Source organism: Anastrepha ludens, chromosome 6 (assembly GCF_028408465.1).
Source record: "Anastrepha ludens isolate Willacy chromosome 6, idAnaLude1.1, whole genome shotgun sequence".
NCBI classification, from domain to species: domain Eukaryota; kingdom Metazoa; phylum Arthropoda; class Insecta; order Diptera; family Tephritidae; genus Anastrepha; species Anastrepha ludens.
Window position 1 is genome coordinate 53,820,886 of NC_071502.1, and position 16,198 is coordinate 53,837,083.

The 16,198-nt window shown below is 36.6% G+C and overlaps 1 pseudogene; it reads left to right on the forward strand.

Moving 5' to 3' along the window:
- The first annotated feature begins 3,526 nt into the window (after positions 1–3,526).
- LOC128868006 (UDP-glucosyltransferase 2-like) lies at positions 3,527–10,915 on the forward strand (annotated as a pseudogene).
- Positions 10,916–16,198: the final 5,283 nt, after the last annotated feature.

Below are 16,198 nucleotides of genomic sequence, written 5' to 3' on the forward strand. Positions count from 1 at the left end.
GTCTTTTAATGATCATCTGCATGACGTTTCGCGAACAGTATCATTGTAACGAGTAATGCTGCGATAAACAAACACTTTATTTGCTTTAAGGTGCTCGAGCTCACGAAGATCACACTATTATGTTTGGAATCCATTACTGATTTTCTTTTTTCGCGTTTACTCTGGGAAAAATGCTTCCGCGCGCTTGTAAACAATACTCTGGACCATCATTCAGCCAACTAATAGACAGCTGATGCTCGTGAAGTTGGTTACACTTCGAGTGCCGGACCCTGTAGTTCTTACCATACGAGGCTTCTTGTTTCACGTAACAATCCACAAAATGGAGAACTCGACCAATCTTTTGGCAATTTTCGCGATCTCTTAAGCCTTTATCTTTACCCATTTTATTGGAATTAAAAAGTTTTCGACAAAACAGGATGACTGCTTAAAAAAGGGCCTTTTTCACAGCTTTAATAATGTAGGCAAACTGACCGCCTCTATTCAAGTGAACCAATAAATATAGCTGCTGAATTTTTACTGGCGGCCGCCGTAGCCGAATGCGTTGGTGCGTCACTACTATTCAGAGTTCAGAGAGAACGTAGTTGATTCTAATAGCGGTCGCCCCTCGGCAGGCAAGCGTCTCATAAAAAGATATCTGCCGTTCGGAGTCGGCTTAAAACTGTAGATCCCTCCATTTGTGGAACAACATCAAGACGCACGCCATAAATAGGAGAAGGAGCTCGGTCAAACACCCAAAAAGGGTGTATGCGCCAATTATATGTATATATCTATGTATGGTATATAAGTTTTACTGCTGCGAAACACCGTTAGATGCAATAATATTTTGATGACTGTTTATTTTAAAGCGAATAAGAACCACTTTGTTACTAGAGTAAGTACGGTTGCCTTAGTAATAATTTTATTAAATAAAAATCAAGTGATAAGTAATTATTTTGGCGACGAGACGACAATGGCGCCATTGGACATAAATAAAGCTGTGTCATAGTGTATAATATTTTGATAGACCGCAGATAAGTGTTGCTAGTAGCGATAAATCTTCACAGAGTTTAATAGTATGAAAAAAGAAAAATATGCTTAGAAGTCACCATTCTTATACGTGATGACATTGCAACTATCGAATACACTCAGTTTTTGGTTCGAGTGGAGCTGGAAGATAATGTGGTGTTTCCAAATACAAATTATATTATTTCCAACCAAATTTCCGAACTTTATCTTTGCTATTGTGCTAAACGGATACATAGATATATACTTGTATATTATTGTATATATGGCACACTTCCCTGCGGAGAGTTAAAGTGTTTCCATGAAAAAGGTCCAATACGCTATAAGCTTATAGTAATACTAGGTTAGGTTAGGTTGGAATAGTTACCAAATGAATGGGCACCCTTGGACGAAAGTAAAAGGTCTCGCCCTTCGTGACACCAGAAGGAGAAAACCGATGGGTTGATAGGAGAGGGCGGGCAGAGGTGGTGGTGGGACGATTACGATGATTAGGATGGGTTTAGAGTGTGTGGATTATGAACGATGACTGGGCTGCGTTTGAGTCAACCGCTTTACGCTGCTGATGAAGTTCATCAGATTTTTAATATCAACCGCCTCACATTTCCCGCAATGTCGCTGTGACCAGGAACCCAGATTAGGCTTTTGTCAAAGACTTCAGATGCCGAAGTGAGACCAGGCAATCCCTGCCCAGTTTCGAATGCACCGTCACTGACCCGAGGGCCCTATTTGCCGCTTGGCTGCCAGAGTACATATTTACTTTCTTGACTGTTCGTACGCATCTAGTAATATTAATTAGCAAAAATTTGAAAGGAAATCGATTTAGATATTTTTTTTTATTTACGTGCACGCTTCAGACATAAGAACAAAATGCTGTTCTAGTGAGCTTACATTAGGGAGAAGCACTGGAACTCAAACAAAACTCTATGTATTACCCAAAACAAAACGGTAAAGTTATTTGTTGCTGTTTATTCGTATTTTTAATTCTCCTTCTTCTTACACAGTTAACAACTAAAATTGACAGTTTTTGCAAACTTGGTTTTTTTGGCCGACTTCGGGCTATTGAGAAACACAAATTTCTCTCTTAAAGTGGCTGTCAAAAGTCCGATAACCGACAAAAGAAATACAAAATGGGCAGTTTCGGGCACCGGTGGACAACCTCCGACTTACAAAGAAATCGACTGACTATAAATGCGATCCAATAAAAAATTTACAATTACTTACTAGAAAGCCTAGAAATCCGTAGAAGTAGTTCTGCGTCCACTACCCTCTCCATTATATTGCGTTGCAAGCTTTTTATGTACATACATACGATATGTATTAAAAATAAATAATTGGCGCGTACACTTCTGTTAGGTGATTGGCCGAGCTTCTCCTCCTATTTGTGGTGTGCGTTTTGATGTTGTTCCACAAATGGAGGGACCTACAGTTTCAAGCCGACTCCGAACGGCAGATATTTTTATGAGGAGCTTTTTCATGGCAGAAATACACTCGGAGGTTTACCATTGCCTGCCGAGGGGCGACCGCTATTAGAAAAATGTTTTTATTAATTTTGCTTTCACCGAGATTCGAACCAACGACCTCTCTGTGAATTCCGAATGGTAATCACGCACCAACCCATTCGGCTACGGCGGCCGCTATTATTTATTTCTTATTAATTGTTTACAAATAAACCATTTAATATGTCGTCAATATTTACATAAATGTATGTATATACGTGTGGTTAGTATGACATAAGATAGATTGTCTGAAAATGTTCGTCTAGTTTTCTTATCGGTCTTTGAAAGACAACGGACTTGAAATGCCATCAGTGTTGCCATAAAATCCTTCGAATTGCTCATTGCGTTCAATTATGTGAGCAAATTACAAGGAAATTTTGCAGCGTTGGTTTGAGGGGAGCTTTTACTAAATTTCATTAGAATATTGCTAGTAGTAATACTCTGAGTACATAAATTTAAACCTTCAGTCTTTGAAATCATACCGAATTAATTCGGAAAAAAAATTAATTCGAATAGATCAGAACCACCCAGCCAAGGTTTTCGTTCCTACTTTAGAGTGACGGCAAAGAGATGCTTTATCGCTCTCCGGATAATACCTAACCGCACTCGGAAGTTGGGATCCTTTTGAACCGTATAAGCATGAATTCTTCTAGTGAATTACAGGTAAATAATAAATAATAATTGGCGCTCACTCATTCATTTGGATGTTTTTAATTTATTTAATTAAATATAAGAGTTCAAAATGATATTAAATATGAATTCGATATATGTGTTCAACAAAAAATCAAATTATGTTCAGCTCAAGATCTTATTTAACTCACCAAGTGCACTTGCACTTGGGTCATTCATTATATGAATTTTATTTATCAATGAAGCTTGCCAACTCTGTTTGTAACCCATGCTACAATCAGCAGCACAGTAAAATTAATCTTAGGAAGTATCAATAAAAATTAGTTTTCAAGCTTCTAACTTAAATAAAAGAAATTGAACTATGATGATTTTAGTACAAAAATCTATTCTACCAAGTACGGTGGTCTTGTACTTAATTGAGTAATACTAACGAAAGCAAAAGTGAAATTGATAAATGAATAAATTTTGTATGAAAGGGATACATTTTTAGATCGTCAAAATTAAAAATGGTAATTATAAGGAAGTATACCCAAATTTTATAATATTATTGTACAAAAAAGCAAAAGATAGGTAAAAAAAAGAGTATTTTTTTTCAAGTGCTATGTGATCCTAAAAGCATTTAAATTTTCCTAGAGAAGTTACTCGACAATGTTCTCTTAATTTATGTGAAGTCTGTTCAAAAGTGATAAATCAAAAAAAAAAAATAAATAAATAAATCAAAAATCCGCTCTAAAGTGGTGGTAAAATTTAGAAAAAAATTATTAGAATAAATGTGCAATGCGAAGTTTTTTCTTAGACCCCAAAATGTCCACTAGTGTCGTAGTAAATCTGCTAATTGTTCGACGATCTCATTGAAGCGATCTCAAAATCTTGGTGTTGGAATATCGGCTATGCTAGCACATGTTAAATAACATTTTTTCGAGGTTTAAAATTGAAGTTCTGAAGTTGATTCACTATACTTCATGTGGTAAAATATTATAAATGCCCACAGCGAATCGATAGCGAACTGTCGATTTAAAAAATGAAGTAATAAATTAAAGTGCAGCGCAGAATCTAAGTCGAATCGTTGATCCATATAATTTAAGTGGCATATTTTATTCAGGTCCAAGCTCTGCAGTGCCGTATTTTTGTTATCCTATGGTAAAAGGATTTGATGAATAAACAATTTTCAGATTAATTTATATAAGAGTGTGCACCAAAACAACAGCCTTGAGCAGTATAATAGCGAAAAATTCGTATGCCATTTTTATGATCTACATAACATATGCCCGCTAAACCACGCCATTTGAAAACAAACAATTGAATTAAAAATTATTTTTATTTGCTACTTCCGTCGATTGGTTACATATCAAAAATACATTTAGATTACACTCATTTGACAATTGTCTTCGATTTTTCGTAGAATAGAGCGAATGTCCTGATTTAAGTTTTGGACGGTGCTTATATCAATTTCTTTCAACTTCCGCTTGATTCGATTGATCAACGGTTGCTCGTTTCGTGCCTCCCAGCCCTTTTCGTAGACCATCCGCTTGAAAACTGACCATAAATTTTCTATTGGACGTGCCTGGGGCACATTTGGAAGATTGTCCTTTTTTGGCACAAATGGTATTTTTTGCTCAGTTAACCAATCCAATGTTTGTTTTGCATAATGGCAGCTTGCAAGGTCTGGCCAAAATAAGATTACGTCACTATTGTGATATTTATCAATGAATTTCTTCAGTTTGATTAAGCATTGACCATTATAAGCGTCAGCATTGATCACTTTGGCTTTGTTTTTGCGAATCAACGACGAAGTGCACGGCTGCAAGTACATAAGTATTTTTTCGAGTTATTTCGCTGTATATTTTGGTGCTCCCTTACGTTTCCGATGAATTTCTTTTCTATTTTTCTTCATAATCTTGTGAGCGCCAGACTTTGAAATGCCAAATTTTCGTGCTAATTTGCTTGTTGATTGACCAACCTTGGTTTTGGCACTTGACATCAGTTTTTTAGTTGTTGCGGCATTTACTTTTGGTGGGCGACCCGGTATAACCTTATTTTCCGGTTCTTTTCCATTCCTGCAATCTTTCAGGGAGATTGGTTTATCTTCAAACACCTTCACAATTTCACTTGTACTGGGTCGCCCAAAGAGATTGGCGACAGATTTACGTAAATTCAGCTTGTACGGCATTTTGAATGGAAACTTTTTAATATGAGTTTGACAGTTAAGTATATAAGCCAACTTGGGCATGACAAGTGCATGGAGCTACATCTGTGTGTTTCTTTATGCACTCAAATATATGTCTGAAGTTAGTCCCAATGCTTAGTGGACATATGTTATTGAGCGGCCGTTGTAACCAAATGGATTGGTGCGTGACTATCATTCAGAGTACGTAGGTTAGAATCTTCATGCGTGAAGTACCACAATGAATGTACACCATATACTTCTGCATTGAAAAAACACCTCATAAAAATTATCTGCGTTTCAGAGTCGGCTTAAAACTGTAGGTCCCTACATTTGTGGAACAACATCAAGACGCACACCTGCAAATTTTCGCCTGACCCATTCCTGTACTCTCGCCAGCTTTTGTTGAAAAGGCAAAGGTGCACTTGAAATGATCCAATTTATTTTTAGTATTCCATTTATTTTTAGTAATTAATTTGATATAATAAGAAACACCACTGTTAAAAATTGCGAGATACACAGTTTTTCTTCCTTAAACAGTTGTCATTTGGGTAGGATTTGCGTAAGGCAAAAGTAGAAAGTTGGAAACATTTGTGCATACCGGCATGACGCAGGGCCCGTATAGGGTGCTTTCTAATTTTGTAATAAAGTATAAAGTAGCCTCTCATACATCGTTTGGGACATAACTTTTAACAGCATTCATTAAATTTACATCTTGCCTTTTTCCACACAGCGTTTCAAAATCTGTTACATTCTTCTGTCACTTTCCATCCTGGTGGCTCAATCACCTACTACTGATGGCGCGAAAATACTCGCTGTGTATTCATTTTTAGGCAAAAGTCACTAAATTGTTGTCTATGAAATTAAACTAATTTCTCTACCCAATAATCAATAGGTCACCATGATAACCGCACTAACATTAGAACCACTTAAATTGGACAGCAACTACACAGAGATACTTATTGAACCGGAATACGATTTAATGAAAGCTTGTGAGTGTTAACGGCATACACTTGTGCTTATGTAATTAAGTCACGTAACCTTTTTATAACATTCGCAATATTTTAATGTTTCAATTTTAATTGTTTTCAATTTTTCGTTATTTTTTGTTATAAAAATACAGTTCATCCCATAACAAACACCAAATAGAAAAATTTAAGTTCCAAATTTTTTAAAAAATTCATAAAAATTTAACAAATTTAAAAAAATTCTCATCAAACCTTCAACTTTTTAATAAGAATGTTTCGAAAAAAATGTTCAGTAAACTAGGAAAAGAGATGGAAGTTTATTTGGTAAAAATTCTCAACATCGTATACCATTTTTATTAAATAACTACCAATTATGAGTTTAATGATGCTAAAATAGAATTTTATTATATCAGATTTGTATACTTTGAAGCTTCCTAGAAATTCTGACAAAATAATTTACAACTACAATTTTGTAAATTTTTTCTACCTTTTTGGAATTTCATACAAAGTTTGGAACTTTATATCATTTTTCAATGATCTTCATTTTGCTAAAACATTAAATATTGGAAAAAGACAAAGTGACTTAATTATGTGAGCACAAGTGTACATACGCCCATACGATAATTAGGATTATAATACTTCTGGGGGCAAAAAGTAAGGTGAATTTATTTGTCAAACTTCGCGGGATTAAAATTTCGCTCTAGTTATTTTTTTCATGAGTTGGCAGCACTGTTAATAACATCTGGTCCAACTTTCATGTGAATGTCATTATCAGTAATATATTTACGCTTGTGTTTACCAAACGACCAAGAGTGCATTTTTCAATTTCTACAATGTCTGATTTGATTGAGCAGAGAAGTACCATCAAATTTTGTTTGCGGAATGAAATTTCGGCTGCGGAAACGTTTAACATATTGCAGAAGGCATTTGGTGATTCGACCATGTCGCACAAAAATGTTTATAAGTGGTACAAAGACTTCAAAGAGGGTCGAGAACGTGGTGATGACTTGGAGCGCTCCGGACGACCATCGACGTCAACAGATGACCAACACGTCAATAAAGTGAAGGAGCTTGTGCTCAAAAATCGTCGGTTGACTGTTAAAGACCTTACTGATATGATCGGAATATCAGAAGGATCTGTGAAAACCATTTTGAAAGACCATTTGGGCCTACGAAAAGTCAAATCTCGTTTGGTACCGAAAACTCTCAATTTCTTGGAAAAAAGTCGTCGCGTTGATGTGTGTGAAACAATGCTTTCAGACTATCAGGACAAGCTCAAATGCATTATTACGAGAGATAAGACTTGGATTTATGCTTACGACCCTGAAACAACCGAGCAACCAAGCGAATATCGTGCTAAAGGCGAGGCCAGACCGAAAAGAGCAAGTCAAAGTAGTTCGAAAATAAAGGTCATGACGATAGTTTTTTTTCGATTTTCGTGGTGTGGTGCACTATGAATTCCTTCCACCTGGCCAAACTGTTAATAAGGAATACTATTTGAGCGTTATGCGTCGTTTATGTGAAGCAATTCGTCTAAAAAGATCAGAATTATGGGCCAACAACTCTTGGTTTTTGCATCACGATAATGCACCGTCTCACACTGCACTCGTTCTTCGTGACCATTTCGCCAAACATTCCACGCATATCGTTCCGCAACCACCGTATTCGCCTGATTTGGCTCCGTGTGACTTCTGGTTACTCCCAAAACTCAAGAGACCACTCCGCGGAATGCGTTTCGAGTCGATTGAGGAGATAAAAGCTGAATCGAAGAAGGTGCTGATGGCTATACCGGAAATGGACTATTTGGCATGTTTCGGGGGTTGGAAAAATCGTTGGCATAAGTGTATTTCATCGAGAGGGGATTATTTTGAAGGAGATGAAATTGATTTACAAGAATAAATAAAGTATTTTTCATTTTACAACATTCAACGCACTTCTCTTGTAGTGCAAGACCACTTCGGCGTAATTTCGATATATGATATAGAAGAAGATATGTCAGTACTCATGGATATGATGCGCGTAATGGGCATATCCAGCACAGAGCCCGCACTCAAGCAGTCCAAAGTACAGAACATCATCAATGCCAAACAAACCGAGGGTGTATATGACTTATTATTGGTAGAGCAATTGTATCAAGACGCATTCTTAGCATTAGCCCACGTTTACAATATACCAGTAATCAGCTCTGCAACATTTGCTCAACAAATTTATATGAGTCAGATGTTTGGCATTATCACACCTTGGTCATATGTGCCTCACACTTATCTACCACTAACTGAGCACATGACTTTCTGGGAACGTGTACAAAATATATTACTTACCACTCATTATATTATGACCTCTATCGAGAATTTAAAACCTTTCCGAGAATGGATGAGCTTGTAAAGAAATACTTTGGACATTTGCCAAGTAAGACACTGAAACATTTTTTTAAACGTATTTAGTCACATGAAGAAGTTAACCTACTTGTATTATATTTATTTCCAACTTTTCCGCAGTTAAATTCCCAAGTGTTTCGGCTATGGATAAGAATCTCTCTGTCACATTAATTAATAACTATACACCGTTATCATCGGCCGATCCCACAATAGATGGCATGATCAATGTCGGTGGCATGCATATTTATCCACCAAAGCCACTTCCCACGGATCTACAGAAATTTTTGGATGAATCAGAAAATGGCGTAATTTACTTCAGTTTGGGCACTCTAGTTCAGGGTAAGGATATGCCTCCAGAAAAGCTACAAATCTTCCTTGACGTATTCAGTCAACTGAAACAACGCGTCTTATGGAAATTCGAAAATGATAGCATTGCAAGTTTACCAAAAAATGTTATGATAAAAAAATGGATGCCACAAAATGATATCTTGGCACACCCTAATGTGCGAGTTTTCATCGCTCACGGTGGGCTCTTTGGCACACAAGAAGCCGTGTATCATGCCGTGCCAATACTAGGCATGCCCTTCTTCTGCGATCAGATAAGTTAAATATGAGATAAATATGTTTATATATTATACCGGTTAGCTTCGAAAGTAGATAAAAAAAGTTAGTTTCGGAACACTAATTTACACCCAATAACCGCATGCATACTTTGCTAGTTGTTTGGCTAAGTTTCTTTTCCAATTTCCCATGTATGGGCGCAGCTTGAGCCACTACTACGGCACAGCTCGGTTTGTCAACATGTTGCGCAACATTTATGTTCTTACGATTCTTTATATAGCATCGTATACTATTGAAAACAGTTACAGAATAAATTATGATCACCATAGACTTAGTTCGCCAATTGAAACGTGCCAGTAAAAGTTTAGCAAATTAAACACAAAGTAATATCAGTTCAAGTCCGAATTCCGTGTTTGTACCGATTATAAAGGCTTCAATTACTTCAGAAGTCATTTCCATTCCATTGCTGTGAGTTTTCGAAGTCAATGCAAACTTCTCATACTCGTACCATTAAAATTACTCACAGCTCTGGTGAAAAAAGATGTGGCCAACATCGAACCGCATTGAGATCCGCTGATTGGCTGGCATAACATAGAATGTGTCGGCGGTTTATTTACGACAAAACTGAGATTGTATTGGTAATATAAGAAAAAATCAATGCAGATATGCCACGAGCAACTTCATTACCCCCTAAATAATGATTGCTTAGTCGAACGTAATGGTCTGATTACACATAATTCGCATAACTTCTTCAAGCTTAACATAACTTCAGAAAATTTGATGGATTGTGCTTCGCATTCACTCATTTATAGAAATCAGTATTTCTTAAAAAAATATTGTAGCACTTTTCCAATTTTCTTATAATAATTGATATAATTATACATGTATATTTCATGCAAATCTGTAAAAAATATTACTACTGGTAATCATCTAACAAAACTTTCAGCAAAATCTTATTTCAACATACTATTAAGTCATTAGTTGTGCTAATTTTGTGTTAATCGGAGAAATGTAAAACGCATTCAGCAGATTTTTATCTAGCAGTTTGGTGCGAAGTATGCACAATCAGATCTTAAGAATACGTGCGACATGAGAGGGCAGAATTTGGTTGCTAAATCTCCTATGACGTGACAGCCTGAAGTAACTCCCACAATTTTGTTTCAAATCGCTAAACTTTGTAATATATATTACATATGATTGAATACAAGTGCACAACTTATATCTCCCGATATGTTTTCTCTCCCCTTTACATAGTATCTAAATTTGAAGAAAGGTGAGCATGGCGGCTATGCCATTACTTTGGATTTCCCCACGCTTACTCGGGATGATTTAAAGAGTGGTCTGCAGGAATTGCTCTTCAACCCCACTTATCGTGATAATATGAAACGAGTCTCGCGAATTTTCCTCGATCGTCCCATGGGCCCACGGGAGACGGCACTCTACTGGATCAATTATGTGATACGTCACAAAGGCGCACGTCATTTGCGCGCTGCTGGTTTGGATTTGAAATGGTACCAATTTTATTTACTGGATGTTATCGGTCTGGCTGTCGCTGTCGTAGTTGTACCGCTCGGCGTTGTAGTAGCGCTAGTGTGTTGGTTTTTACAAAGAATCAAGGGTGGGAAAAGCAAACAAAAAGTGCAATAAAACTTTAGGTGTGGGTATTTTCTATAGCTTTGTTAAAGTAAAATTAAGTTTAAATAAGTATTTTGTTTATTTTGTTAATAAAATTTTATTTTCAACTATACTGGGGTGTGGTAGCTTTATTATACGAAATGAGCAGTCATCGGCTGCGACTAGACGTATAATATTGTGCTCTCAGTGTAATTCAGTGCTATAGAAGTTTTAAAATTAGTGACATACATACACACTCGTTTCTTTTTCCTATTATTCGCATAAAAAGAGTCCATATTTTCTAACCCATTAAATAAAATAAAAACTCGTAAAAACGTCCCCCCAACAGGGAATAATAGGTTCGCCCTATTATCCTCTAGTCCCCAACCTAAAAGAAAGAAGAAAGACGTTCAAATAACTAAGCTGATGTAAACAAACCTATGAACAAGTTTTCTTGTTTCGCTGTTCATAAAGCTTTCAAAACCAATAGCTCTGAGATAATAAAAAGTAATTGTGAAAAATGGTGCTATCGCTAAGAAGTTTACAACAACTAAACAGCTTTTCGGAATATGTAAAGTGAAAATTGAGCTGCACAAGAATTTAAATTCCACAAAAGGTACAATTTACGCTCCATGATTAAATGAAGTAGAAGAAAATGGTGAAATAATAGAAAAGAAAAAAAAAGAACAGGGCGTCGTAGAAATTTATAAATTTCCCAAAATAGTAAATGGTCAACCAGCTCTAAGTGGCGTGGTCCTTGTAACTTTTGGCCGCTATTACCTTCCGGGCCCTTAGAACGACACCCACAGATGCTCTAAATATTATGCTTAATATTTTACCAATAGAGCAATTCGGTAAGCAAACAGCTGCCAAAGCAGCTCTCAGACTAAGAGAAATCGGCCTACTCAGAACGAACCAAAGAGGACGCTCTTCAATTTTAGAAAAATTCCCCTGCATTCCCAGCACAACGCATTTCTGTAAGACCAAGGACATCAATTTAAATAAATCCTTTGTCACAGTATTTAATTCCAAAGAGGAATGGGATAACGGGCTTATTGTTAAGAAAAATGATTTAAACATCTACACACATGGCTCAAAACTGGACAACAAAGTAGATGGTGAGGTTTACTCCGATAAACTCGGAGTATGCCAAGCATTTCGCCTACCTGACCATTACAGTGTATTTCAGGCGGAAGTCACTGTCAAAAAAGAGGGACTTACAGAAATAAAAACGAGAGTATTATCCACAAATGAATTCTTCATTTACTCGGACAGTCAAGCGGGAATAAAAGCGCTTGAATCAAAAACGCATTCGTCAAAATCAGTTCTAGAATGTTTTAAACTACTAAATGACGTATCTAAGTGCTACAAGGTGCACCTTATCTGGGTGCCAGGACACAGGAATATTGCAGGAAACTGCAAGGCGGATGAACTTGCACGAACTGGGACAACGCTCGATCTCGAACCGGATAAAGCGCTGATACCCATGCCTATAGCCACTTGTACATTACTTATAGACAGGGAAACCATCGAAAAGGTAAATACAAGCTGGCAAAACGTCACGACGTGCGAACTAAGCAGACAGACATGACCGAACTGGAACAGCGGTCGATCGAAGATCTTGCTAAGAATTAACAGAGAAGCTATAAGGAAAATGATAGGGGTATTAATTGGTCATTGCTTAATGGGCAGCCACGCTAGAAGGTTAGGACTCCCGTACTTCGATTTCTGTAGAAGCTATCTTAATACAGAAGAATTGGAAACAGTCAGGCAACTTTTATGTGAGTGTGAAAGCTTAGCTATGAGAAGGCTGCGCACTCTTGATACAGCATTTCTAACCGATGTAGCGGGCAAAGCCCATCTAAAACTAACGAAGTTCTGCTCGTTTATTAAAGTTACCGGATGGTTTGGAAAGGAACACGTAGGGTAAGGATAAGTTCCAGTGGTATCACAATGGACCTGCGAAAGGTCTAAGCGTGTCTTTATGACAAACACCCTACCTGCCTACCTACCTTCCGGACAAAATTGATGTTTCGTATTACACGACCAAGGTAAGGCCATACTACCCAAACCCCATGAGGCGCAAGAGCTGTCAATTTCTTGGACATACAAAAAACGGTGTAATAAGCCCCTGTTTGCGATATATGCGCTCTTCCACCCCACAACCCTCAACCATGCACCCGCACTCATTGTGTTAACTGTTCTAGTGATCACTCATCTTCAAGTAAATTGTGGCCAAAAAGTATAATAACCATACAAATTACACACAGCCTCCCACAGAAACAACTGCAGTCGATGACTATTTCCCATTACCTATTGGCCACGCTACAATAACGTCTATTGACTTCACAACAACAATCCCATTCATTTCAAACCTATTGCGACACCCCAACAACCCACCCGCTACCGCTTCATTCACAGATATCCAACACACAGGATAGATCATGCGAATTCTTCGGTGGAATTTAAAAGGTCTATTCAACAACTATATAGTTCTAAAACGAATTGGACTAATGCTTGCCAAATATTAGAACAAAAACTCAAAATAAATATACCACTGAAAACTCAAGATGAAAATGACTCCGCTACTTTATATTTCAATGATAGCGTAATACAAGTAGTTGTTTCCTCTACACCAACACCGAAAATGACAAATAAAGAAAATATCCCAACTTACATTAAAGGGAAAGTCGGCGAAAAAAGAAAACTCCGCAAAACAGAATAAGCCGATACCCTAGTCAAACACTTCTTAGACATATTTACAAGCGAATTGGATAATCAAGACATTAACAGTAAATCTGATAACATAATAAACGTTCCGCAAATCAAAACAAGAAATACCACCATAAGCGAAACTAAAAATCAAATAAGACAGCTAAACGATGAAAAGCTCCAGGATATGATTTAATAAATGGAAAAATTATAAAAGAATTAACTGAAATATCATTACAATGCATAAGAAATATATTTAATTGTAACGGTGCATGTCTTAATTAAATAATTATATTTTTATTTTTTTTTTACTGCGGAAATATATGTACATGTATTATTTGAAAAATTGTCGTGGATTTTCATTTCACATTAACGGTCACGAAAGGTATACCTCAAAATATAGGGATAACATTCCCAGGGAATAACTTTATAATTTATGATTAGATAGTCTACCGAAAAAAAAACTTCCAGGCACTGACGATGATCTTATGTCAAAAGCTCGTTACGGCGTAACCAATGTGTTGAAAATTAGATCGCGAAAATATGATAATTGTATCGTCACTGTAATATGTATACATAATTTATTTATGGTTTCGTTAATTTTTAACACACTTCACACAAGCGACATGTAGGAATATTTGGAGTATGGTATTTCAATTATGAACGACCATACGACGCTGAATGCATCACTTTTCATCTGATAACCGAAATTAAGAAACGTTGGGTGCGGTTAGTACTTGGATGGGAGACCGTTTGGAAATAGCAAATGTTGCTTCACATCCAATAACGTTTTCCTTCTTTTTTGTTTCATATGGTAATCTTGATTTTAATTATAATTTTATTTTATGCTGATAGAGTGCATACAAATTGTATTACATATTTTACCTTGAATTGAAATATATTGCATGCTTACTAAAACAGACAGATTTAATTTTTTACTGTACACAAAAATTTCGTTAAAAATACTTCTATATCAATTAAGGAATAACTTTCATATGCCCTGGCGTCCGGTAAAATAATATATTCATTACTATCGACAACTGCGCATGTGAAATTAATTCATTTGAATACATAAAACATAACATCAATAACCGTCGATAATGAAAAATCTTTTGGATTATTGCAAACAGTCAACGAAAGCCACACAAAATGAAATATATAAACATGTAAAATAAGCATTTCAGATAGAGGCCCACGATGTCCTTCAGCATGTCGGCACAAGCCTTTTAATAAAGTTTTTAAATCACAATTATCATTATTGGTGGAAGCTTAAGAATAGTGGAAAATAAGATGCTCTTACAACAGTTACTCTCTGTAACAAGTACTGCAAACTATCTATGGTTCCGATATACCATAAAATCATTGTTAGTCCGTTTGTAATTAGATGAAAATTGTCGTCCATTTCTTCAGTGCTTTTCGAAGTTTCGACAGTTAGTTACACCAAGTGCAGACTGGTCCTTCTTAACTTGGCTCTTCTAAGAATTGAGCCAACTTTAAACTTTTTCATATGAAAGCTGCGATAATGGAAGCCAAGCCTTCTGCATATGTTGGACTGACCAACATTTGAGAGTTTTCAAATGGGTTTTAACAAAGTTTCCAACATTTGGTTGATCAATTTTCATGTTTTGACGCGCTTTATTTGCATTTTGTTTTGACTGTTCGACTCATACCAATCCCCTGCAGTCTTCAGTTTCCTACAGTTATACTTCCAGCGTCGTTTCGAAAAACTTTCATGCCCCGACAATCTTTATCACTAATATACAAAAATACCTATTTTGTAAGGCGTATAAGTTGGAGCATACTCCCCACAAACCTCTTCAAGTAATCCATCGGATCGATTGTTATTTCTTCAACATACAGTACGTGTAAAACACTGAACCAGCACTTCCCAAAACTTTAAAGAAACGTATTGCGTGGTCATTTACATACATATGTACATGACTGAAATCTTCATCTCAAACTGATGCTGATGTACTTTCAGAAGTTTAAATAAAAAATTGGTCGGCCTTGGGCTATACCCTGAAAGTAGGAGGGTCGTTTGAAAAGTCCGTGTAATGTCAGAGAAATAAATGATACTACTGGCGAGTATCGAGGTTATGTTCAATTATTAGCCTCTTTTGGAAGAACACGCAAAAAGTTTTAGCCAGATCGGTCAATTTCTTTTTGTTTGACATTCGCTTGAAACGAGGAAGTCGAGTGGTTTTCCTTTTCCATCATGGCAACGTACCTGCTCATACCTCAGCAGTTGTGGTCTCAAAATTAATGGAATTAGGTTCCAACTCGTCTGACATCCTTCTATTCTGCAGACTTGGCTTCCTTGGATCGCTCGGACTACTACTTGTTTCCCGAATAGAATACACGGCTGGCGGGAAAACAATTTTATTCAACGAGAAGGTGATTGCTAAAATGAATGTTTTTTTCAGACTTGGGCAAATCCTATTATTCGGAAGGGATCAACAAACTAGAATGCCGTTGGACGAAGTGTATAAATATGCCTAATATTCGGCAAATGTTTATTGTCGGAGACCATTCCTTAAAATAATGTTAGAAAATAATAGTAACGGTAGAACTTATAGGCCTATTTCCCAAATTATTGAGCTTTACGGTTAAATTTTTAATTTGCCCAACCCAGCATGAGCTTACTGCCAAAAGATCTGCAATATGTTATTTGGC